The sequence below is a fragment of the Diachasmimorpha longicaudata genome, chromosome 2 (genome assembly GCF_034640455.1).
Source record: "Diachasmimorpha longicaudata isolate KC_UGA_2023 chromosome 2, iyDiaLong2, whole genome shotgun sequence".
Taxonomy (NCBI): domain Eukaryota; kingdom Metazoa; phylum Arthropoda; class Insecta; order Hymenoptera; family Braconidae; genus Diachasmimorpha; species Diachasmimorpha longicaudata.
The window spans coordinates 4,776,063-4,785,998 of NC_087226.1; the positions used below are offsets into that span (position 1 = coordinate 4,776,063).

At 36.0% G+C, this 9,936-nt stretch overlaps 1 long non-coding RNA gene across 1 annotated transcript; it reads right to left on the minus strand.

The window, feature by feature from the left end:
* Nucleotides 1-281: 281 nt before the first annotated feature.
* Nucleotides 282-7,000, minus strand: LOC135172645 (uncharacterized). The gene is made up of 2 exons (XR_010301154.1): nucleotides 6,827-7,000; nucleotides 282-385 (listed from the first exon to the last, which is right to left on the minus strand). It is a non-coding gene; the product is annotated as an uncharacterized LOC135172645 (long non-coding RNA).
* Nucleotides 7,001-9,936: the final 2,936 nt, after the last annotated feature.

Below are 9,936 nucleotides of genomic sequence, written 5' to 3' on the forward strand. Positions count from 1 at the left end.
AAAAGATGTGATTCGATTGAAGTACAATTATGCTGACTTCAACTATAAATGACTGAAAATCGAAATTTTTCCTTTCTGGATAGACACGAGAAGAATTTCCGCAAGCCTTATCTCCATCTGACCAAGAACATGCGCCAGGTTCGCAAAGCAAAGGGCTGTCATTTGATTTTTTTATTGACGGATGACAGAAATGCTCCAAAGGAGAAACCAGGAACTGCCGTCACCTTTGTGGCCATTGGCTTTGATATAGTTTGAGAATAATTAATTGAAGCCTGTAAATGTCCGTCAAAATTTGCACTTTAATTACTGATCCTCGTAGATGTCATGCCATTCTATTCTCAGCCCCTTTCCTTTCCAAATCCCAAAACTATTCCATCATCTGCACCTGAAATTAATCGTAAATCTTGTCAACCACGGGGGTATTTGTAAAGTCGAATGAATCATTCGACTGAAATGTTCTGTGTCCGAGGGAGGCTAATGGACTTTAGGAGACACTTGCCAAGGTGTTTAGCTTGTTAGTCGCCTATAAAATTTTTATTGGCTGATACATTTCACGGAAAATAAATGGACGGCCAATTTTATCCGGACGATTTGACCCTTTCGTCTGAATGTCGATGCGAATTGGTTGAAACAATTCAACATTGTACAAATTTCTGAGATTTCAACCGAAGGATTTGATGTTTCCATTGACATTTTGGGTTGGTCCAGCAAACGAAGGAACAGAGCAGATAAAGGAGAAGATGTTCGGTGATTCTAGGAGAGAATGCAATCAATTCAGATCTTAAATCTTTTATTGATTCAATATTAACATTGTCTGTTAAATGTCTAGATAAAAACTATACATGAAAATACAATAGATGCAGTAACAAACGAAATCTTTGGAAATGCAAGATCAAAATTTTCCACATCGCTTTCAAAGAAAAGAAAATTCTATTTGAAATTTACAAGGAAAATAATTTTTTTTCGAGGAAACTAATAGTCATACGATTTTTTGCATATGCAGAAGTGATTAAATGTTAACACGAGCAGACATTATCTATATAAATTCTATGAAAATTATTGAAAAAATAAGGAATCCTTTAGTTATAAAAAAAATTAATGCCATTGAGTGAAAATTCCTGGGAAATTTTAACAGTAGAAACGAGAAATATTCAATAAAAATTACAAAACGTTCCCAATAAAATCCCTTAAATTTTTCCTCCCCTAGATATTGCTCCTTAATTACGGAAATGCAACTCAATTTGCATTGAATATTGTTCCCGTGCAGTGCCGAATTTTTCTACGAAATTTCTCTCCATGCAGACGTAAATTCCAGATTCCAGTGGCGCAAACCAATTACGTAAATTCAAAACTCCATCCATTAGTCAGTCCGTGAGTCAATGAAATCATAGAATTCCATCTAACCCTAATAGAAGTTCAATTTCCAACCCAGTTCGAGAGGAAATTTTTTTAAAAGCCCCATTCTCCCCCTATTATCCCCCTCGAAATGCATAAAATAACGAGAGAGTCGGATAATTTTATAGGTAATTCCGATGGTTCAGCAAGGTGTGCCACGACCTCTTGGCATTAATCAGCAATTACCAAATCGTATGACGTTGAACCACGCAACCGAGGGCAGAACCATAACGCCACACTGTATTGCCCATTAAATCAGTGTTCAACGAGCGTTTAACTGCTCACTGTTATGCCTGACATTAACGGCTGTTATCACCACAACGTCTATTTGTTTATTTTATTCATAACATTTTAGTTTCATTGCTCGTCATCTTTTTATTTTTTCTCTCATCATTTTACAACTTTGACACTGTTCTTATCCGCACTGAATGTGACGACTGGATTACTCCATTTATATTGTATTAGCGAGTGTCTGATACTCTTGCCAAAATGTCGGTGTGGGTGGAAGAGTGTAAAAACGTGTAAATTATGCAGCACGAGTGTACAACATTCTGAGTGAGTTTACAGCCGGTACATTAAATCCCCACTTCGCACTTTTTTTAGAGCCTTTGCACGCGGAGAATTGAGTCTCCTATGCGGAGTAAAAAAATTGTGTCTTAATTTAGGACGTTAGACAAGATGATTACTTGCGAAGGGATTCGATAGGTGAGGCATCTTCATAATATTTTCAAAGACAAATGAGTTTAATTAACACTTTCATGATTAGAATATCAAACTTTTAAGGATTTTCTACTCTCTTCGCCAAATTTTCCGTTTTTCTTCGTTTTTCTGACGAATTTACAATGGGGTTGACTTGAAAAAATATAACGTTTATTTGTTTTGTCATTATTTAATGACTTAACAAGGTTCAAAGTGGTCAGAATATTTTCCTATTGTTTTCTGAATTAAAAGAAGGCGCGTTAACTCATGTCCGAATCGAGTTTTTGTATAATATCTCCGAATTGAAAGGAGATAGCGAAAATTTTGTAATGATATTTATTGTAGCTCTGAAATTACGCCATAAAAAAGGTGATAATGAAAATTTTGTTATTTTCCCCAGATTTCGAGATATTTATTAAAAACTGAAATAAGTTTCTAATCAAATTTGAAATGTTCCACACAAGAGCAATTATGTGAGTCCTCCCCCTGTAAAAAAATCCAGTGCAACTCATATTTTATATACTTCTATATTATTTTCTTTAGTCATCGATCCATCGATCCTCTTATTTAATCCATGTTCAATAATGTTCAAAATAAAAATGGTTGAAACTGAATTAAACAAGTTTAATTTCAAAATATTTTAATATCAACGAAGAATAAACAAATAATATAATATGATATACATAATATATGTGCATAAATATTCAATTATTATATTACATATGAAATATATCAATATAAATCATATATTTAATATAATATAATTCATTATGTGATTTATAACTTTTTAATATTTTTATAATTTCCCCTGCTATTATCTCATTATTTTCTCATTATCAATTATTTTTCAACTCTTGGACAGCCTAATCTTTCCCTTTCTTTATTACCCATGAAAATCATAGTTAACCCCAAAAATGGCCGACGACCAGCAAATATTTTGTTTGTAGATTTTCGAATTAATTTTTCCTCGTTATTCTCAATGATTCAACTAGGATTTATTCACGCCACGTAAGTCGATCAAATCAGACCGCATCTACCGGATAAACTGACCCCATTGTCACGAAGACATGGGATGATACAGCAGCTCGTTATTCATGGGGGCCATCGTCTTATATCACGATTATCGTGTCAGGGTCCAGTGACGTTATACCGAAATGACAATTTCCACTGCACATCTGTGGTAGTAACTGTACGATATGTGATTATCGGATTATTGCCTATCGACATGAATTTTGTGGGAACGTTATAGAATTCATTACAGCTCAATCGTCGGGATATTCAACTACCACTCATGATTAGCATTGGAAAAGAGGTATGGACTGCTCAATTAATTGCACAAGTTTACGAGTTTTGTTAGTGATATTGGCGCAATTAGCACTCACTGGATGTACGCACTGGTTGAAAACGGGAAAATGGATGATGAAAATAGGATCGTAAATTCCAAGAGCCTTTTTTAAGACATCTTTGGCCATTAATTTACCGGAATTCAAGATACTTTTATTATTTTTCGTTCTGACTGGGGATAATTGCAATAAATCGCTGATATGTTAATTGGAATATAATTGATCGCTTTATGAATTACGGCTTTTGGAAGTTTTTAATTTAATATTTTTTCAAAGTCGACTTCTGGGAGTTATTTACATTTTTGATTCTAATTATTGATAATTTTGTTTAATTTTTTAATTTTTTTATCTGATAATTTTAGTATTTTTATGGTGCCTTCATTGCAAACTGACTCCGGAGAGACTCTTGAATTGGAGATTTAATTTAAGACGTCTTAAAAGTCGACGCATTTAGGTTTCTTGCGAGTGATATTTAATCTTTGGATTATTTTCATAAATTTTCAGTTGTTTAGAAACTAATTGATCTTTGGAATGGGCTATTGTTTCCAAATGCCCTAATTTAAGACGTGCTAACGTCACACAATGATTTCACATACTAAAATTATAAATGATAATAATAATTGATAACTTTATTAATGAATAATAATTACAAGTGATTTATGATGCCTAAATGTCTTAAAAATAGAAAAAAACTCCATTTTAAGACCTGAAAACCTCTTTTGAAATGTCAATCTCGAGACGAATGGATTTTCGCTTATGGAAAATTCCCCCAAAATTGTCAAATATTATCTCACCAATCGTTTCTTAAATTAAGACCTTGAAAAAGGAGGACCTTTTTCAAGTCAAATCACAGAAATAATCACCCGATTAATAACTCTCAATAAAAAAAACACGTTAATTTAACGGTCGGCTGGCGGTTGGAATAACTTTGTACCAGATAATCTGCAATGAATTCAATAAACTCGGTACGTTAGCGTCATAATTTTTCCATTTTCACAACTTATTCTTGGGACAACTAAACTGGAAATATACGTACACTCGACCTGAGACACTGGTTCCTCATGGGTATGTGGCTCGTTGTCTCACGACATGGCGTCGCGACGCGACGGACGGAATATGCCCAGTGATTGCATTCTGAGAGCGACTCGCTCATTATCATCACGACAACCCCAGTAATTTTCAAGTGGTGAAAATAAGTTTTTCATTATTATTACAGTGCCTGTCGTGCTCGTTACCTTACCGCAGTGTCACTAAATGCCCGTGAATATATACTCCAGATAAAGTTAAAGAAATACTTTAATGTTTCCGATGACTCAGCGTTGCTCTCAATGTTTTTTTTTTCGCTGTTGAGAGGAAAAAGCGAAGGATTTGAGATAGAGACGACCGGTTGTTACTGCCCATGCGCAACCGTCACAAAGTATTTTATGACTCGGGGCTTAATTCAGGACGTCTTAAAATGATATGTCCTTTCTCTCCTTTTTCCAGACGTGTGAACGCGACTTTTAGCCGTTTTTAGCGTCTCGAGTTAAGATGTTGCACTCAGAAAAATTATTTATTTCAGTCGAGTGCACTTCGTTAGAATCAAATGAGCCATTTGAACCCGAAATGAGAGAATTTTGATCAGCGATTCACAGCAATTTAATGAAGGTCAAAACACTTTTGACTAGTGACTAGTTTTTGATGAATATCTCGAAATCTATGGAAGACAGGAAAATTTTTATCATAACCTTTTTTGTAGAGTGAAGGGAGGCCTACCACAAAGGTTATAACAAAAATTTTGCTATCTCCCTTAAATTTGGAGATATTGCTCATCAACTGAAATCAAAAATAAGTCACCTTATCTCATTTTGCCACTGAGCTACTGATTTTGTATTTTTTTTATTTGTGGAAGAAAAAATTGTAGGAAATTAGTCTCGCCCATAAATTAAAATAAGTTGACGTCCCTCTGTTATGATATTCTCAATCCCAGATCAGAATTGTGATGATTTTCAATCGATAAAATCGAAGAAAAATTATTATGTTGAAAATTATAATTTTGGAAGCGCTTCTATTACTCTTTATCGCATAAAACCTAAATTAAATTTTTTTCAATCATTAACTTTGGCGACTAAACCGAATATTTAGCATCATTAAACTCCCATTTTGCACATAATTATAACACGTTAAGCACATGTGCAAAGTTTCAGTAATAAAATTGTTGAAATAGACTTTAACATTCCCAAAATAATTAGTTACGAACTAAAATGATATGACACCGCACATTAAAAACTTCATGTCATTATCCGCCATCGAGACGTTCCTATTAATTGTTAATCGTCAAAAATATAAATAAAATTCTTGACTAGAGGCCCCAGGTAACGGCCAGTTATGAGTTCCCTGGGACTTGCGACAGCTTTCGATGAAAGTAAATAAATAAATTAAATTTTTGCAGGACTAGGGCCTGGGCCCATCACCTTTTTTCTCGCATTATCACGCTAATCCAAACCACCCAAAATAATAATAACAGTCACAGGCGAAAATCCGTGTCAGGAGCGTGAAATTAAATTTTTCATGAAATCGTTCTAAAAATTGATCCCAAAATTTTCAAAAAATTACAGCTTAAGGGACTCAGCGAATGCTACGCATTTGACTCAAAAAGTAGAAAATTATGGGATGCAGAGGTAAACTAGTCAAAGTACTAGATATCCTCAAATCGACGCGATTTAAGTCAACGAATCAATAAAGATTACAACTTCGGCATCTTTCATCGCACTTCATAACTCGGCCATATCTTCACCCAATTAAAAAACCCCACTCAAGACCAAAAAGTCCGGCAGAATAAAAAAAAATAAAACTTAATGTTGTCGATTGCCAACATTGCTCTCAATATAATTTCACCATTACGAATGAGAGACGAGAAGTTTGTCAGATAGAGACGGCCGGTTGTTACTGCCCACGATGAGCCGTTACAGAATTTCTTTTCACTCCAAAGTATTTTATGCACTGCAGTATATTCGAATAAAAACAGTGGAAAAATCCGGGGAATTGAGAATAAAACAGCCAAGAACAGTCGAAAGAGTAGCTAAAAATTCCTGAAATCACTTGAGATTTCGTTCGCCGAGCTGATAAATTCGCTTAGCAAGCTATTTACTGGAGCGTTAAGAGGAATTCAAGCGCAAACAACGTAAACCGCAATGAGTTCTCTGCAGATACATAAAACCATTGGCACCCGAGTTACGATAGCAAAGTACCAGTGAAACAGGATGAATGGGGTTTCCAGTTGTTGGAGAAATGTGGTTTTTTTTTTTGGAGGAAAAAAAATTCGCGGAGGGAAAAAAATTACGGAGGGAAAAAAAATGGGGGAGGGGAAAAAATTGGTGGATGAAAAAAAAAATGTATTAAGAATTTACCTCGTAAAGTTTTTGTTGATATTCCAGAGTGAGAGAATGGTGGAACTGCTTTAAATGGCGGAGAGCGTCGATGGCGCAACGTGAATCGTCCACATATGCCGTACCAGCGCTGAGGAATCCCTGATTCAAAATGGCCGGCCCATCGATTATTGATTCAACGACCCAGTGCACGTTCACTTTGGTTTTATATTTGTGGAGTCATATCGGTGGGCATTAGGATTTTTATTGAGTCACTGAGGAATATTCACGATTTTTTAAACGGGGAAAATGTTTTTTCGTGATTTCAAAGTGTTTTTGGTGGTTTTTTTTTCGGAACAGATTTCTTTTAGAGAAAAATTTTATTTTGGTGAGAAAAATACTGTGTGCGACGATGGTTGAGGCAGTGATGGAACTAGAATTTGATGGGTTGGGCGAGAATGACCTTTCGGGGGTTCATAAATACGGAGACATCGGCGGAATTTTTTGAAATTTTAGGGAAACCGCGGGGGGATTCTCGTGAATGTTATGTTGGAGTGGGTTTAGTGGAGCCAGAGTTATGAAATATGAAGTTTTTAGGGGAATTGGAGGGAATTCACGGGGTTTCAGCGTTAGTGAAAAAAATTTTGGAACTTTATTGGATTAGTAGGGGAGTATGAAGCTGCGGAAATAGAAGGACATGAATTTTCCGGGGGTTTTAGTAGTTTTTAAGAATTTTTCGGAGATAATTGAGGTGAATATTGAAGGGTTGAATTGATTTGTACATAATTTAACTGGTAAATCACGAGAAATTGGGATTTTTTGGTAACATGGTGTTTTCAAATTGCTGTGAAATTTAAATGTAATAACAATTTGCAGAATTTGACACAAAAAATGTAACAATAATTTTCAAAAGCTTTGAAGAGTTTAAACTGTTGGTGAGAAAAATTTAATCTGCTGTGCGACGATCTTTTCATCTCAGAGAATAAATTCAAATTTTAATTTTAATAAATTTCAATTTGGTATATTATATTGCGCGGTTATAGTAGTATTTTTAAATCATGAAAATATTCAAGTTTAATTGGATAGTTTTTAATTCCTAGAAAATATTAAATCACTTTTAAAAAATTTCTATTGAATTCTTTCACCGTTTTCCGTCATTAAAGTGCTGAAAAATTCGAAAATTTATTCCTACAAAGAAATTATGGAAAATCATTGAAAGAAAATGGAGAAAACAGCTTTTATTGAGGAGTAAAAAAACGGTCACATAATTATGATTTTTTAAACCATTTTGCTTCCGTTCTATCTAATAAAAATGGCTACAATTCAGGCCTAGAAATGACAACATCATACCGAAGGGCCGTCAGTTTTATTTGTTTTATTTACGTCAAAGCAACATTGAAAACATTTTTAAATCTATAAATAAAAAACTAAAAGTCGACGACCCTTCGGTATCATCCCCTCAAACCTGAGTTCCAATCTTATCCATTCTCATTACGTAAAATGATAGAATATATAAAATATATCGAATAGATTCGAAGAAAAATTCTTCACAAAATCATGATTACGCGACCGCTTCGATTGCCTCTCCATGCGAATTCAACTTTTTACTCCCTCTGATTAATTAACCAAGGTCTTGTCCAATAGTCTTCCATCAACACACATAAATATTCCCTCAAACTTCCCTATCTTCCCCGCAATTCCACCACAAAATGCAATTCTCCAAAATTGTACCGAAAATTACGGAACTTTCAGAGAACATTCACTGAAAGTTCCGTAATTTTTGCCACCATTTTCCATGAAAAATCATTATACTTCCACCCAAAATTTCCCCATCACCTCAATGATAGGCCAGCGCCCTCCGATCCCCCTAATTTTATCCCGAATATTTCTCCCCCTTTGAAAAGTCGATTTCCTCTGCCCACAAACTCTCCCAAAAATTGCACAAAATTATTCTGAAAAAACCCCCAAAAAATCCTCAATTCAACCACCATATCCGCCAATAAAATACTCCACAAATATTCACAAAACACAATTCACATCATCACCATCACATTTTCCGGCCGCGCTCTTCGTCACGGGAAACTGACCCACCTTACGAAGCACTTTCGCCATCGAAATTTGTGTATCAAATCTCAGAAGGAGACGATCGCGTGGGTGAGTTGTTTCGTAGACAAACTTTGAGGATGGAATGACAGCTGGGGATGGCCTAGTAGGGTCTCCTCACATCGACAAGATAAGTAGTTAGCCTTGCGACAGAGACAGATACCAAGGTTTACGCTAGGAGTAGAGACATTACAGTCAAGGTCTTGGTCGATGGGGGCTGATTACCCCTTTTATGGCACACCAAGGTCCCGGGACTTTGGGGCTCCACCGCCCCCACTTCAACCCGTCGTAAAAACTTCCGGTAACGTGCGTATACTCCTTTTTTTGTCCTATTCTTACCTGAGGATGGAATGCTTAAAAAAAAAATGCGTTTATAGTGTCGCCGAGGAGACCTTCGGGGTTGGAACAGTTAGCAACCCTTCGGGATGACGTGAAGGCCGTCGAAGGGATGCGGAAAAGCAAGGGTTCCGTCATTGAAACGGTGGTAACCTTGGTGGCCACCAAGTCCTTCCGAAAAAAAACCGACCAGCGGCGACGTGGCAACATGTGACGGCTAATTTTAAGTGTCGGGGGATTATTTTTCGGGGCTATAAACCAGATATTTCTACGAAATTCTGCAGCTGCTGATGAATTCGAGTGACAGAGGGAAGACACAGATAAAACAGTTTTGAAGTTGTCTAGGCGGTGAAAAAATTGGGGCAATTGATGGCAGTCGGTGCGCGGATGAGCTCACTCTGGAGACGGTCTGGGATTTTGAAAAAAAAATTTTATGAAAATTCTAGTTCAAGGACTGGAGAAAATGTTAATCCTTCGGGTGTCGGAATATAAAAAAATTTTTCGGTTTGGAGAGGATCTGGGGCTGTTAAGACGACATTTCGGGGGATTTCTGGTAAGGTTTTGGGGTAAATTCCCTGGAATTTTTACCTCTCCACTAGTCATTCGAAGCCTATCGGTGTGACTTTGCTTGCCGTCGCCAATTTTCACTGCGGAGAATTCTTCTCGGAGGTTCTTTATCGGTGACAAATTTTTTTATTAAGGTTTTTATAAAT